Source organism: Lepidothrix coronata, unplaced genomic scaffold, assembly GCF_001604755.1.
Source record: "Lepidothrix coronata isolate B3197 unplaced genomic scaffold, Lepidothrix_coronata-1.0 Scaffold309, whole genome shotgun sequence".
In the NCBI taxonomy this organism is placed as follows: Eukaryota; Metazoa; Chordata; class Aves; order Passeriformes; family Pipridae; genus Lepidothrix; species Lepidothrix coronata.
Window position 1 is genome coordinate 48,264 of NW_016690489.1, and position 17,092 is coordinate 65,355.

Consider the following 17,092-nt stretch of genomic DNA (forward strand, 5'->3'; position numbering starts at 1 on the left):
CAGCAGAGATTAAAGGGCTTCAACATGCTCACTGTTAACAGGAAGTAAAGAAAATACATTTCTTCATCAAATCATTTTCACAAAGCCTCATATATTTCATCAAAAATAGCCATTAGTGTTATTTCAAAGACGTGCTTGTGGTTTTTGCTAACTACTTATTACACAGCCATCATTTTGTAATATAAACCAATGACTTAGTGATAAAGTGCACCAGTTGGAAACATAAACAGATGCATTATGGATAACTGAAGTACTGATTTCTCTTCTACAAATTCATTCTATGTCACTTAAAAGAAAAAATCAAAGGAACCTTATGTTTAATAATATTTAGATATTCAGGATATGCCTAAACTTAGCAAATTAGAACAGTTCCAATATTCTATGTAGCAGAATACTGAATTCCAGGTTCAAAAATCAAATGAGATGGAAAATGCTTATGATCCCTTGATAAGCATAGCTAGGAATGAATTGGCATATGGAGGAGATGGAAAAGCCAAAAACAGCAGGAGTTGTGCTGTGCAAGGCTTTTGTAATGACTTTGTGGCCCTATTTCCCAGATTATGTTTCCAGTTTTTGAAAATCAGGCAGGCAAAGAAGAACATTTTGAAAAATCGCATTCTTCTGCAGACCTATCTGTGTGTTTTTTTAACTATCCCATGGTAATGCAGACCCAATCCTAAAATGCATACACACCTCACCTGCAAGATAATTTCCTTGTCTTCAAAGAAAATAACACTCCAGCTGTGCAGCACAGTTTGCCTATTTGATGGTATAAACAATCTCCTATTCAGGTTTAAAAAGACTGGACCTTTACTACTGCATGCTTTAGAAGAAACCTCCAAAACTTTATCATGCTTCACCTTGTATCAAGGGATGAGTTGATTGAACTACTCTCAGAGGGTAAATTCAATGTACTATCTCATATTTTAAAAGGAAAAAAAAACCTAGAAATCAGCAGAGAAATTTCCATTTCTCTGGACACTCTCAATTATCTCTTTTAAAAATTGTCCCTTTAAATAAAGGCCCAAGAACAGCACCCTTTTCATGAGTCATTTCCCAGTGGAGGAAAGGCTTCCTTTAACAACACTTTCCACATGGCCTCCTGCAGCATTCTTATATCCAAGGTAAGTCTTTACAGTCCTGATGGCTGGACTGCAAGATGGAGGAAAAACTGTTCAGATTGTCCATTTCAAAGGGTAATTGTTATTGGGTAGTACCCTACGTAGTGCCTGGTGAGGAGTTCCTCAAGGGTCTCTCTCAGGACATGTCAGGAATATTAGAGACACCAGCTATAAATTGGAACGAGAGGGATTCAACCTGAATATAAAGAAAAAATCCACCATCAGATAATTTAGCATTGTAATAGGTTGCCCAGTGATGAAATCACAAGTTGCCCATCAGGGGATCCTGGGCAACTCTGTTTTCCAGAAGCATATTCAACTTTGGCAATCTTTTTCAAGTGCTTGCAACATGAACAATCATATGTGTCCTAACTGTGTCTTTGGCCAGGCACAGAGAAAGCAAACCCTGCTATGTCTGGCTAAGACCATGCAGTGTGTCATCAAGAGCTGCAAAGCATCTCACAAATGTTGGCATCAGCTTTATATACACATTGGGGAAGTGAAATGGAAAAAAATTATCCCAGAAATTATCCAGGCCTCAAACAAACAAGAAATTAAATTAACCAGCAAAGTTCATAAGGCTCACTGTTAGAGGGAGAGAGGAACTACTAAAATACACCTTTAATTGAACAAATAGCAAATTAAGTAATACTTCATAGACTTCTGAGATGTCCCGAACTTGCACAACAGTTAACACGAGCACAAGTGAACAAGAATCTTTCCATTACTTTGAGGTTGACAGTTTTCTCAATTTCTACTTTTTATTTCTTTCCCTGAGTCTACGAGGATTTTTATATTATAAACAGTTTATATTGTCTCTGTGTGAGATTCTGCACAATGATCTAAGGCCACTTTGTATCAACAATACTCTGAGACAAAACAAGTCCCAAATTTGTTTTGCATGGAGTTCTGATATTTTTTCGGCATCTTTTACAGAAACAAACAAACAAAAACATGGAATTGAAAAAAAAAATCTTTATTTTTATAAAAACCTGTAAATTTTGCTATTGCTTTTTCTGTGTCAAGTATTTCGGAAGATTTTTTTCTTTTGAGAAAACTGAAAATATCATCATGTTTTGCTCAGAATATTTCAAGTAATATATAAATAAACATTTGCAAAACTGTCATAGCCAATTGACTTTCAACCTCATTGTTGCTTTGTTTATTCTACTGCATCCTGGTTAAAAGCAGCAGAAGAAAAACATTAGGAGTTAACACTTCAGTTGTTGCCAGTGCTGCTTTGTCTCCTTTTCTTCAACACTTTAAGCCAAAAGAGCAAGTTAAAATGCTGAGTGCTAATTAACCATCAAACAATCACGATGCAGTTTCTTGCACTGAGTCTCCAGACCCATTGCTGGAAAGAAAACTTTCTGACTCCAGTAGTGTGGTGAAGCAGTAAGGAAAGGAGGGATGCTCCAAGTTAATATTTGGTGCCAAACACTGAAAAAACATGAGAGTGTGCATCAGTATGATACACCTGGTCAATTTTTAAATCAAAGAAGGAAAAAAAGGAGAAAAAAGGCTAAATTTAAGCCCTTAACATTAATTGCTTAATGAAGACTGACAAGAGTCGATGTAACAGGGCCATTTTATACTTAGAACAAACAGTGCCCTCTGTGGTTTAACAGAAAATGTGGTGTTGATTTCTTCTGTATTGTATTTTTAAACATAGAAGCTAAGAGCACCCAAAATTGCCCTATTTAGTATAATCACTTAGCTCGATGAAAATCCTCAGTCATTTTAGCATGCTTGCTTCAGGAATGCAGATTACAAGTAGCAAACAGAAAGTAATCCACAAATAGCTTTAGAATCCTGTTTGAAAAATTGGCCTGTGAGCGATGTAGGTCTAAAAGCCAAGTGAGTACATTATGATCCAAAAAAGTGAACGATTTTTTTAAATGATTTATGTAAACTAGGAAAGAAAAACTCACTTTAAAACAAACTTGAGTGTGTATTGTTGATATGATCACATTTTAGAATACACTAAGTGTTCCAAATGGCCCTTAGATCAATTTTGGGAAGTAAACAAAGCTCAGCTTTCAATGAGATTTAGGTTTTAAAACACAAGAAATTAGGTATAGGTTAATTCAAACATTCATTAAATCCAGACTGCATGAGTTATATTCCATGGTCTAAAGTGATGACTAACGCAGATAACAGTCATGCTTATGCAATTTGTTACAGATAATATGTTAAGTAAAATAGTTTGCACAAACTCTGAAATAAAGGATCTTTCCAGTTAACAGAAAACCCAAAATCAAAACATAATTTGAAACATGCATTTTGTTATATATTTGAAATCAGAGAGTGTGTCCACATTTTTTACACACACATACACACTCGCAAACACACACACACACACATATGCTCACACACACATTATTTTAACAGATGCCAGATGGAAAAGTATTTGACATACAGTTTACTTTCAGCATAGCGAATGTGGCAGCCTCACCATCGTCCTCCTGTGGTGCAGAGCAGCTCCCAGCGATGTAGCACAGCCCTTGCCAGGCCAGTGGCACACTTGGCCATGAAGGAGTAATGCCAGCTAGGAGACATCCTGGGGGCACCTCTGGAGGAGGTGGGGGCACCTTGGGAAGATGAAGCAGCCAAAATCAGTTCCCATCCCTTGCAGGCAGACAAGTCTGCAGATGGAAGGAGGACACAGCCCAGGGACCTCAGTAACCTCAGCCTCTCCTTTTGCAAGGAGCCCTTTGAAGCATTGAAAGGTTGCTGGGTATTTTCCATACCATTTGCTTCTCTTCTGCTCTAGCTGACCTTTTTCTCCCCTCCATGGTTTGGACAATGGGAATGTGGGACACCTCTGTAGACCAAGGGCAGGGGCACCATCATGAACTGCTGAGCCCCAAAGTGGGGTACAAACCATGTGGGTGTTCCCCTCTGTGTAAGGCACTATGATTTTTCCCACTATTAGCATCTGGAAAAGTCTTCCTTTATGACAATTTATAGTAACTTGTATTCGCACTCCTACAAGCTCCAAGCCATGCACCAAGACTGCTCTGGACACTCTGCCAAGCTAAAAGATGCTGGCTGGCACCCAAAGACAGTCCAAGAACAGGTGACAGCGGAGGGAGGAGGACTCTCTTGAGTACATGGCACCTGACCATGTTGAGTACAAATCTGCTGGCAGAGTCTTTTCAAAATTTTTATGTGTAATGTCTGACCTGCCTTTGAGGGAGATACAGGGGAAATCATAGCTCTCCTCAGCCCAGTTTCAGTGGTTAGTCATCTGAAGCATCAGTGTGTTGTTCTCACAGGCATCAGCACGAGACCTGCTGAAGCGGCTGGAGGAATAGCAAAGCAGGTTTGCAATACAATAAATCTATTACCACATTTCATTCATGTCTGTTCATACAAGGCTCTGAAGATGTAAAGGGTAATATAAGCACTGAGTGATATTGTTAGTGTTTCAAAAGCTACTATGGCTTTTAGGTTTGATACATTTACAAGCATGCAAAAAAAAAGCCTAACACTCTGTCCCATAGCTGGAAAGCCATCAGTGGGCAAAGAGTGTAAAATGAACTCACAAGTATTTATCAAAACAATTCTATTAATTTGGAATAGTTGTATTTGTAAAGCATTATAGTGTAAAGTATTATTAGAGTTAGCTGGATGTCTGAGATGAATATGGGAAGATGAAGAAATTAATATTTATTTTACTATCCTGAATGTCACTTTTGTTATGATATCTGGGTGTAGAGTGCTTTTCTGGCTGGGCCTTTCTATAAACTCAGCATTGTAAGGCACAGCACAGACCTGTCTAAATACAAAGGCACCTTCACTTTGCTGATTGATGTTGATATAGGTGCATGTATATGGAACCTCCTGCTGTATTGTCCCAGCACCTCTTTATCCCCGGCATCAGACTTCAGCACCTTGGTCCTGTGGCACTTTGGGAGCGTTTCCCTGCTCCTAAGAAGTGTTGGTTTGCCTGAAAATTCCAGGGAAAACATTTTGAAGTTAATATATTGGGCTTGTAGCTTTGTAACACAGAGCTTGTTTTGCAGAGAAGTGTTTTCAGTGTTACCTTTCCTTTTGCCAGTAGGAAAATAATTTCAATGGAAAGTCCAGGAGTTGTGACTAAATCAACCATTGCAGAAAAGGGGCACTTTAATCATAAAAGAAAGCATTAGAAAAAGAGGTTGGGCAAGTGGACACTCCATCAAAACAAACAAAAAAATAAGCATATAAAATAAAAAATATGTATTAAAAAAAAAAACACTTTGAGCTGTTGATTCTCATGGGAGCTGTGAGCAAATAATTTCCTGTATCCACTTTAATCTGTGGCTGCATTTCTTGGTAACATCTCATCTCCTGGGGTTCCAGAAAGACTCCTAGGATCCACTGTCATATCCTTACTGGGAATAGGATCCACTGATAATATCTGTCAAAGATATAGGGAAGGAAAACCCAACTCTTAATAGGTGAAAAACAAAAGATTCTAAAATTATTGTTCACAAAACAGCTAAGGCATAGAAATATTTAATCAATCTATTTAGAATAGTTTGATTAATAATTTTGATACTATATCACAGAAGAAGAAAATAGACATAATTAACAAATCTTTGATTCTTAAAGAGAGCTTGATGCTTCCATTTTTCTCATTAATATCTAAATATATATCCCTAACAGTATATTTACAATTTTCTTATGAGCTGTTGTCATGGTTTAATCCCAGCCAGCAGCTCAACCCCACGCAGCCACTCGCTCACTCTCCCACAGAGGGATAGAGGAGAGAACTGGAAGAGTAAAAGTGAGAAAACTCATGGGCAGGAATAAAGACAATTTAATGGGTAAAGCAAAAGCTGCGCAGGCAAGCAAAGCAAAGCAAGGAATTAATCCATTTTTTCCCATGGGCAGCCAGGTGTTCAGCCATCTCCAGGAGGGCAGGGCCCCATCACGTGTAACGGCAACTTAGGAAGACAAATGCCATCACTCTGAACATCCTCCCTTTCATTCTTCTTCTCCCAGCTTTATACACTGAACATGACACTATATGATCTGGGATATCCCTTTAGTCAGTTGGAATAAGCTGTCCCAGCTGTGTCCCCTCCCAACGACTTGTGCACCCCCAGCCTACTCATTTGGGGGTGACATGAGAAGCAGAAAAGGCCTTGATGCTGTGTAAGCACTGGTCAGCAATAACGAAAACATCCCAGAGTTATCAACACTGCTTTCAGCACAAGTCCAAAACACAGCCCCATACCAGTTCCTGTGAAGGAAATTAACTCTATCCCAGCCAAGATCAGCACAACTGCATATTCAAAGTGTTGTAGGTAGCACAGACGGTTTCCCATGGACAGCAAGAGTTGCACAAGGGTAATCTGAAGTGCTCTTTGAAAGGTATTTAAAGAATAACTCAATCATCAGGCACAGTCAACATGGGCTCACAAAGGGAAAGACTCTTTTAACTAATTTGATTATCCTTCTATGATAAGGTCACCCACCCAGTGGATGAGGGGAAGGCTATGGGTACAGTTTTTCTGAATTATAGCAAGGCTTTTGATACTGTCACAGAATCACAGAATATTCTGAGTTGGAAGGGACCCATAAGGAGCATCGAGTCCACCTCTCAAATGAAAGGCCCTTACAGGGATTGAACCCACAACTTTGGTGTTATTAGCACCATGCTCTGAGCTAATCTCAGGGTCAGATAACTCACAACATCCTTCAGGACAAATTGTCCACCTGTGGGATGAGTGGGCAGAGCTGGGGTAAGCTGGGCAGAAGGGCAGAGCTTAAAGGGTTGTAGTGAATGGGGCTACATTTGCCTGGTGAACTGCCCCAGCAGTGTTCCTCAGAGATCAATCCCAGAGCCAGTTCTGTTCAATATATTTATTAAGGATGTGGATGTAGGAGTTGAATGCGCCATTAACAAGTTTGCTGGTGATACCAAACAAGGAGGTGTCATTGACTCTTTTGAAGGACAAGATGCCTTGTGGAGGGATCTAGATAGCTTGCAGCATTGGGCAATGATTGATGGCATGAAATTTGACAAGTCTGAATGCCAGATTCTGCACCTGGGATGGGGTGGCTGGAGAGTAGCCCTGCAGGAAGGGATCTGGAGGTGCTGGTCGGCAGCAGACTCAGTAGGAGTCAGCAGCATGCCCAGGCATCCCAGAGGACAAACACGTCCCGGAATGCATCAAACTCAGCATCACCAGCTGGTCAACAGAGCTGACTGTCTTGCTGTAACAGCATCTGTGCAGCCTCACCTTGAGCACTGTGTGGTGTTCTTGGCCTCTCAATTGGAGAAGAATGTGAAGATCCATGGGAAAGGATGACTATAGATTGCCTCATTTCACACATATTCAAGGGAGACAAATTATTCTCTGTACTTCCAAGTTTTTGAGGAACTGTTTTTTTCAGCTTTAAGTGCAGTTCTTTCAAGAAAATTTATGTGAGTGATTAAGGTTGGGGAAAGGTTGATTGACTGTTTGCTAGCTTGGGCTTTTAACAGAGAGAGAAAAAGGTAAGTAACTTGGTATTAGTAGCCCCATTAGCTAGTGTTTGTAGAAACGAAGGCTTCAAAATCAATGCTCTGCCTTGTGACATGAGGGACATGAGGGAAGAAGGCCCCAGTGCAAGAACGATATGTACCCATTCCAAGAGAACTGGACCAAGATTGGATCAGACATGCAAAGGTCTAGAACAATTTGCAGGTTTTCTCTAGACAAGGAAGACCAGCAACATGTGGGAAGCACATGTCCATTCAAAGCTTCACAGCATACTCTGGTGGTCACTGGCATGCAGCATAACCTCAGTTGATCCAAAACCTTTCATCCAGTGTCCTACTCAGAACAGATATATTCTCTTTGCCTCTCCAGATTCCTTAGCTTTTCTTTCCTTTCTCCACATTCTTTCATAATGGTTTCAGCCTTCCAGACAGCATTACAAACTCAGCTATTCATCCAGTAGATTAATATATTTATTACACCAGTGCAGTTTGATATGTTCTTCTGCTTTGATCTTCTCTATAAAGATAACACATAAAATTTCCCTAAAATAATTGTTTGAATGACACCGTATCTTCTTTTAAAAATTCTGACTTTAATGTGTCCACCAAAGAAAATGTGCCATATTAATTTAATATAGCTCAAACAGTTAAAACCACTCTAAAAATATTTGAATCTTATTTCTACTCCAAAACTGTCAGCCTGCAGCTTAAGGTTGTTTTGTCTCATATGGTACCAAAGTTCTAACTCTTAGCATTGGTTAACTAGGGCTTTAATGCAACATAATTATCAATTCTATGTATTGAGAGTACCTCAAATCTATACCTTAAATTCTAACTTTCCTTTTTATTAAAATAATCAGATTGAACCCCATGAGTCTTTCACCAGAAGATCTAATCTTTCACCACTTCTGATCTCCCTGTACCTACCTGTGATTCCCTCTTTGTACACTGAAGGATCTGATCAGCTTATTTAGATTACTTTGCCTGACAGAATCCTGTGGAGAGTTACTTTTAACAAATCAGAGCTGCCTATCTCACAAGAAAGGCTCATTTTCTGTTTTCCCGGAAGTATGGCATTACCCTTACTGATGTGCTTGATTCAGAAGTCCTATCTCTTTTTTTATTAGCTGCCTGTCTCTGTTACTTACCCCTCCCCAGTCTCCACATTGGTTGCAAACCTTTTCTGCAATGATTTCCTTTCAGATCTTCAGTTCAAAAAATTGAGAAGATAGGACCTAGAATGACAAGATGCAACTAAAAATATTCAGAAGTGGTGATCAATTTATTATAATATTACAACATCTAACCAATTTACTACACTTCAGGCAGTAAATTACATTGCTCTTGATTAAAATGCTACAGAGTACATTATCAAACATTTTACGAGACTTGCTTTTCAAACAAATTTTCAGTATAAGAAAAAACACGCTGAACGACAGGTTAGTTTCAAGAGATTTTCCCTGAAAACTGTGGGTTTGAAATTAATTATATTAACTTGCTCCATTCTTTATTTAGTGAGAATTTCATTCCCAATTATGGGGGTTTTTTACATGATCAGTGTAAAGTTAAAAGGCTTAAAAGGTGCACGGTGCAATTTTACCCCTTTTATTATGGCGTGTCGTTAATTTTTGCTGTGTCCTCTAAAACTTAGCACTGTTCCAAGATTTATTGAAAAGTGCCATTAATCATCCAAAGACCTCTTCAGCAAACTCTTATAAAACTCTCAGATGCAAATTATCTAGATGTCCCAATTTTAAAACGTCTAGCTTTAGCACCTGCTGTTTAAATCTTTTGAGAAATGTTGGAATGGAAAGTGATTCAGTATCAGGATCAGCATGTAATATGACTAATTCCCACGGCTTTTCCCCAAAGACATAACAAAAGTATTTCACAGAATTGGTAAGACTTGAAGGGACCACAGTGAGGCATCTGGTCCAACCTCCCTGCTCAACCTTAGAGTCTTCCTAGAGCACATGACACAGGATTGTGTCCAGACAGTTCTTGAATACCTTCAGTGAGTGTCCATCTCTCCAATGTGTTGAGGTCCTTCTGAGGGGCTGCACAGCCCTCTGGGGTACTGACCACTCCTCCCAGCTTTGTGTTGTCAGTGAACTTGCTAAGGAGGCATCTGCCCTGTCATCCAAGTCATTGATTAATAAGTTCAACAATACTGGGCCCAGTATTGAACCTCAGGGGACACCACTAATGAGAGGTCTCCAACTAGACCCTGTGCCACTGATAATGATTCTCTGCAATCTGCTGTTCAGCCAGTTCTCAATCCACCTCACTGTCCACCTCACTGTCCACTCACCCAGTTCACACTTCCTTAGTTTGCCTGTGAGGATGTTTTGAGAGATAATGTCAAAGGCCTTGCTGAAGAGGTAGACAATATCCCTGCTCTCCCTTCATCCTTCCGGGTAGCTGTTTCATCACAGAAGGCAATCAGGTTGGTCAAGCACGATTTCCCTTCCATGCTGACTACTCCTGATCACTTTCCTGTCATCCATGTGGATAGAGATGACCACCAGAATGAAGTGCTTCATCACCTTTCCAGGGATTGAGGTGAGGCTGATGGGCCAGCAGTTCTCTGGGACCTTCTTCTTGCCCATGTTTGAATGCTGGGGTGACATCTGCTTTTTTCCAGTCCTCAGGCCTCTCTCCTGATCTCCATGACTTTTCAAAGATGATCGTGAGCTGCCTCACTGTGGTATCCACCAGCTCTCTGAGCACTCATGGATGCATCCCCTCAGGACAAATGGACTTCTGAGTGTCAAGTTTTCCTAGGTGTTCTTTAACCCAATCCTTCTTGACCAAAGGAAAATCTTCCAACATTCCTTTACCCTGATCTCCTGGGTCAGAAATTTCTGGGGGCTGGCCTTGCCAGTGCAGACCAATGCAAAGAAGGCTTTCAGTAACTCTGCCTTCTCTGTGTCCTTTGTTACCAGGGATGGTAACAGAGGGTACCCCCTCCATTTAGTGATGGGCCCACATTATCCTTTTTTTTCCTGTTGTTACTGATATATTTGGAAAAGCCTGTGTTGGTTCCCTTGACATCCTTGACCACATTTAATTCCAGATGGGCCTTGAACTTCCTTGTCTCATTTCTAACTCTGACAACCCCTCTATATCCATTCCAAGTTCCCTGATCCTGCTTCCATCTCCTGGTGTATTTCCTGCTTATGCTTGAATAATGGCAGGGTTCTTTATTCATCCACACAGGTCTCTTTTCCCCTTTGCCCAATTTCTTGCTCATCAGGATACATTGTTCTTGAACCTGGAGGAAATGATCCTTAAATATCAACCAACTGTCTTGACCCCTCTTCCCTTCAGGGCCTGTTTCCAGAGGATTTTTTCAGGATCCCTGAAGACACTAAAGTGAGCTCTCCTGAAGTCCATGGTTGTAAGCTTGCTTTCTGCCCTGCTTCCTCCTTGCCCAATACTGAACTTCACAATCCCATAGTCACCGCAGCCAAGGCTGCACCCAACCTTCACATCTCCAACAACACCTTCCCTGTTTGTTAGTATGAGGTCAAGGAGCACACCATTCCTTGTAGAATCCTCCATCACCTGTGACAGGATATTGTCATCGATGCTTTTGAGGAATCTCTTGGACTGTTTGTGCTTCACTGTGTTGCTTCTCCCACAGATGTCAGGGTGGTTAAAGTCCCCCACAAGAACCAGTTCCTGAGACTAGTTCAAGCTCCCTACAGAAGGCCTCATCCTCTGGATCCCCTTCCCCACCCACGGCATGGGGCGGCCCAGTTCTAGTTCCATCTCCATCTGAGGAACCATTCCGACGTCTTGAAGGATGGGGAAAGGGAACTCCAGCATCAGGGGTTTCTTCAGGCCCTGATCCTGGAGGGGAGAGGTGCCCTCCCCTCTTCTCCCCACCCACGTGGTTCCATGGCCAGCATGGAGACAGCACACTGGGCGTGGAGAGGAGGCAAGAGAGAGTTTATTGTTGGGGATGTTACATTTATAGGGTTTAGGAGGATTTACAGAGTAACCAGTCAGAAGTCTCAAGGGGCTTACATGAACACCCAATCACAGGAAGGGGTTAACAAGGTCCAATGAGAACACCTTACGACACCTTTCCCAGGACATTCCTGCATGGGAGATAACAGTTGTCGTGGGGGGTGTTGGGAAGAAGAAGCATGTGTTTGCAAAGAGACCACCAAAAGCCATTTTAAGACATGTTTAAACAAGTTTCTCATCAGATTTAGTGCTACATCATCCAGTTCCTCCTCCTGATCAGGCAGCCTGTAGCAAATACCCACAACAGCGTCACCCTTACTTAGTCTGCCCTTTAATCCTAACCCATAAGCTCTCTACTTGCTCATCATCCACTCTAAGACAGAGCTCAATACATTCCAAATGTTGTCTCACACAGAGGGCCACTCCACCAGGGCGCCTTCCAGGTCTGTCTTCCCTGAAAAGCATGTAGCCCATCATGACAACATTCCAGTCATGGGAGCTGTCCCACCATGTCTCCATAATTGCAGTGAGGTCAAAGCCCTGTGATTGCACACAGATCTCTAGTTGCTCCTGTTTGTTCCCCCTACTGTGTGTGTTAGTGTACAGACACTTTATGGAAGTATTTGATTGTGTCAGTGTCTCAGTGGGGGTGCACAGGGACACCCCATAGTTCTGTCTTGTACTTATGTCTTTGGCTATTTGTGCTTTCTCAAGATACTCTCTCTTAAGCCTCTTTTTGCTGCTAGGGTGGTTGCTATATTTGCCTAACACTTCTGTTTTTCTCCATTATAACTGGCACTTCTTCCATTTCTCATCTCAGTGGCCAATACTATTTTTTTCCTAAGCTTCCAAGTATCTTTCCTACTGGTTTTGGCTCAATTTATTCCTCAACTCCAATTAGTGATTTATTTTTTTTATTTCTATTATCAGGCTTTTGGACTTCTTATTTCTTATGTGTTCTAGAGTTTATTCTATCTCCATATAGTAATCTGGTTATAACCTTCTTGTGGTCTAATTTTGGCATATAGTTCTGTGTTTATTTCCTCTATCCACTATGATTAAATCTGTTATACTGTTCGGTTCTGCTACATTGTTTAAAATTCAGTGTCTGGAAAAGTCTAGAATATTTTACTGTTGACAGAATGGGAGACCCAGCATGTCATTCAAATTGAAACTTCCAGCATCTAGGGGTTTTTTCATTCCAGCACACAGTATAGGGAGGCATTAGAAAACCCTACTACAGTGATTTTATGAATTCTGTTGAATGCTAATTACAAGCATCTCATTTTTTCACAGAAAAGCATTTGCTGTAATTTTCATGACCTCATGTGAACCATGCAGGAACAAAGAAATGCAAGAGATGTTACCAGACCCTTTCCCATGTGCAGCTACTTGACATAATACCTCGCAGAGCCAGATTCTATGTCATCTCCAGGCTTCAGCAGCTCCTTCAAAGAGATGAGTATGCATGATGGATGCTGTATGCCCATCTTCTACACCCTTCTACACAGGAATCTACAATAACAAGCAACACACACAAATTCTTTTCTAAAAGTATCAGGAGACATTATGGATAAAGCCAGTGCCTGTCCATACCTTCTCCACTCCGCTGAAACACTGAACCCAGTCCCAAGCAGCTATGCCAGACAGGAGTTCCTGTCTACAGGGGCAACCTTCTGTCTGGTGCCAGTACCTGACAGAAGGGCATTCCATGCTGTACCACCACAGGCTTGCACACTCCAGGGAAACTCTTCAGTTGCTGGGATCAAAGCAGCTGTTTTCTCCTGCCATCACATTCTCCAAGCACAACTCCTCTAAAAACAGAGTGCAAACCTGGTAGGGGGCAGGGGGGAGGGGAAACAGGAGAGGAGAAGAGGGGGAGGGAGAGGACGCCCCGTGACTCAAAGAAAGATAACAGCACATTTTATGTGGCCTGCCATTCCCCCTCCCCTCTTGACTATTCCTAAATATGTTACATTCGGGGCCTCTTGGGTTCCAGGCATGTGAGTTCGTTCTATGGGCAGCATCCAGTGACAGCAATGCAAACATTTATTATGAGTTTAGGGGCGCTGGTGTATAGACCAATAAATAGTCTTTTTCCTCCCATCCCTTTGTGCCTCAGTTAATTTTATTGATATCTTGATTGGACGGAAAACGAGTGCTTATTTGTTCCCACTTCTACATTGGTCATCAGGTGAACCTAGTTGACCCATTCCTTACAAGGCTTGGAGGAGGCCCCCTCCCCTCAGGGCTGAAGGCACCATCCACTCATGGTGCCAGCCCCATCTCCAGCCAACATCCTTCTTTTGCCTCCAGCTCCCCAGGCATGCCCAGTTCTCTGGCCATGCTCAACCCTGTGATGCATTCTGTTCATGTGCTGGTTGAGGACAGGAGAAAGGTTAATTAAAATCACCCTATAATCATGCATAAAAAATAAAAGCATTGTTTGGACCTCATGCAAGGAAGTTTACTTTATTTCTAATCTAATCTGTGCCACATCTCACACAGAAAGACCTAAGAGATGTTTGATTTGCCCCCAAAACCTCAAGCTGGTAAGGCTCTGGCTTGGCTGCCTAGCTTGTAGATCAAGTCAGCATCTGAATGACTCCTAGACTTTTGAATACATGACAAAAAAAGGTAAAATAGGTATTTTCAGCTTGTCACAGGCAATTTAAGGGAATAAATGAAAGGCTATGTTCTATATGGGTGACTCTTTTAAATAAATAAATAAATAAATAAATAAATGCATTGCCCAGGGATGATTTTCACTTTGGCTCCAATTTTAATCAGGATAATAACACCCAAGAGCAGCATGGCAGTGCCTTTTCTTTCATTTCGTGCCATGTTCAAGTGATGTTGTTTCACAGCTTTAATAGTCCTGTCAGCATTCATCAGCAAATCAAGACATCCTCCAGAATACCACCATAAAAACACAGTGGATTTTTAATTAGAACAGGGCAGCCCTTAGCACACCAACTACATGTTAAATTGATATTTCTCACTACAAGCTCAAGATTACCCAGTTTCAGCTGTTTCCAAATGAAGCAATCAAGCTTAACGTGGGCTCAGCTGAACAAATGTATTTTCTTAGCTTTACAGCAGCTTTTAACTTTTAATGCTGTGTCCTTTTTTTTTCCTTTTTTAAAAGATGATGTTATGGTAGGAAAATGTTACGCTTGCCTATGTGAGATTTACAGATGACCTTTTTTACTGGACAAGAGTTCTGTGAGACACTGGACAGAATATAAATCCCAGACTCTACTCCATCAAAAGCTGATAAATAAGTGAGGAAGATTAAGAGTGTAGTTTAATGAGCCAGTATGTTTTCCATTACAGATGTAATTATTTGCCAAAAATTGTCCTTTCCACATTCATTTTGTTTTGAAAAACAATGAGTCCTTCATAAAACCATCTAGTAGGTTTTCTGGATGCACCATTTTTTAGGAGATCAGTGGTTTGTGGTCTTGTTGATGTGGATGAGAAGAAGTTAAAGTCATTTGTTGCTTTTCCTGAAATCTTAAGTACCACAAGCTGCTGGATTGTTTCTCATTAGTATCTGGGAACTACTAAAGTGTACTCTTTACTAAGTGTACTGGATTCCCATCCAGTCCCATTTTATGGTAACAAAAACCACAGGAAAAAAAAGTGGCTTTTGTTACTTCTGTATTACTTTCCCATAAATTATGTGGAGCATATTCACCTGTCATTTTTCTCTTTAGCCAATCAGTACTCAGAAGGTGTGACACCAGGAAAACTAAGCACTTTCAAAGATTAGCTCAAATAGGTGGAAGAAGTGAAGCTGAAATCAGGCAACATGCACTTCACTTGTTCCTTGCCCTAAAGAGCAGGAGGACTGCAGCCCATCCCCAGGGTGAAGTGAGTTCATGCACTTGTAGCTCAGCAGTCCCACCTCCCATGTACACGGGCTTACCTGAAGCAGCATAAGGAAACTGGGAGTCAGGCATACAGCTCACCTCCCCATCTTAACAGACACTCACTAGAGAAGTTTTTCTAATCGACACAGCCATATTTGCCCTTAAGAATTCATGAGTGTTATGTACCAGCCCACTTATTCTTGGAATATAGGCATTACCCTAGAAAGAGGCCAAAGCACAACAGCAAGAAGGAAAAGACTCCTCACTTGGCTGAGGATTGTATCCTGGAGTCCTTCTAGGTGCTGCAACTCTTCCATCCCTTTGGAGTTTGACCTGAGGATCTACAGATCTCAAAAATATTATAAAGGAGTTGAGTCCTTTGGAAAGGGATTGACAGTAGCCAATGTGCTGAGCAGGGAGACCACTACACTGTACAGTGGAAAACTGGTGGTAATGCAGAGGCAACGCTGCCCTTGATGCCTTGCTTCTGAGGTGGGCTGGTAGTGTGAGAGCTGCAGACATCAAGGGATGCACCATCACTTGCCTTCCACTGACCTCCTTCACCCTGCCTTGTGGAAGGGGTCTGGAGGACAGCAGGGAGCTGTACCAAGGTCATCCAAGCAGACCCCACATGCTGCTGCACCAGAACTTCATCCCCTTTGTCTGGATTTCCTCTCACAAATAAAGACCTGATACTAAGGGCTCTCTGGTGCCATTCCTCCTAGCAGCAAATTGCTCTGTATATATTTTTCCTTGATTTCTCAGGAAACCTGCAGGATATGCAGGCTGTTCAACCAGCTTATCCCATACATGGAATGATCCACTCCAACAGGATAATGGAATCAAAATCTTTCTCCAAACTTATCTGAGGTGTCTTGTTGGTTTTGGGTTTAGCCCTAAATTTTGAGTGTATTTTTTTGTTTTTTTTTTTTTTAAATAAACATATATGTCACAGTAAGACATTCTCTCTCATTTTCCTCAGTGTTCAGCCCAAAAGTCAATCATCAAAGTTAAATTAATCAAGCATAAACCTTTACTTAACTTTTAAACAGCAATGGAGCTTGAAAAAAGATCTTGTACCTGAAATTTCATGTGTAAATTATGACTTCACTTTCAAAATTTATCTTGGCCAAATTTCTGGAGTAAATCCATCAAATGCAATCTTCTGTGGGAAGCTTCCCTCTGAAAAACAATTTCCTATGTTAAGAAGCAGAGGATAAGTACAATAACAAATTCATCCCATTGCATAAGGCTGTTTTATGCTAATATCATAATAATGATATTATAATAATATCATTTTCACATCATGATAATGCAAAACTCAGAGGGACTGAGACAATATCTGCATTTTACCATTTAGCATCTGTTTCAGCTCCATAATAAGGCTCAGACCTGAAAGGTCCCCAATTCAGCAAACACTGAAGGGCACAATTTACTTCAAGCTTACAATGGGGACTTCAAAATTAATGGGAAATCAAACAGACCAAAAGAAGTGGAGCAAAGAAAACACACTCCATCATAATACAAAAGAACAAAATTAATCACACATACAGTGACCTCCACTGTGCTGGACTTCCTATTAGAAAAGGTAAAAGTCCATTTCCATCCACATGAGTTTCCCCATCCCATTTAGCAGGCTGTTT

At 41.0% G+C, this 17,092-nt stretch overlaps 1 long non-coding RNA gene across 1 annotated transcript; it reads right to left on the bottom strand.

Annotated features, from left to right (window-relative positions):
- Positions 1–4,693: 4,693 nt before the first annotated feature.
- LOC108508729 lies at positions 4,694–16,629 on the bottom strand. The gene is made up of 5 exons (XR_001878483.1): positions 16,530–16,629; positions 13,268–13,407; positions 12,979–13,089; positions 8,748–8,834; positions 4,694–5,526 (listed from the first exon to the last, which is right to left on the bottom strand). It is a non-coding gene; the product is annotated as an uncharacterized LOC108508729 (long non-coding RNA).
- Between the last annotated feature and the right edge of the window lie 463 nt (positions 16,630–17,092).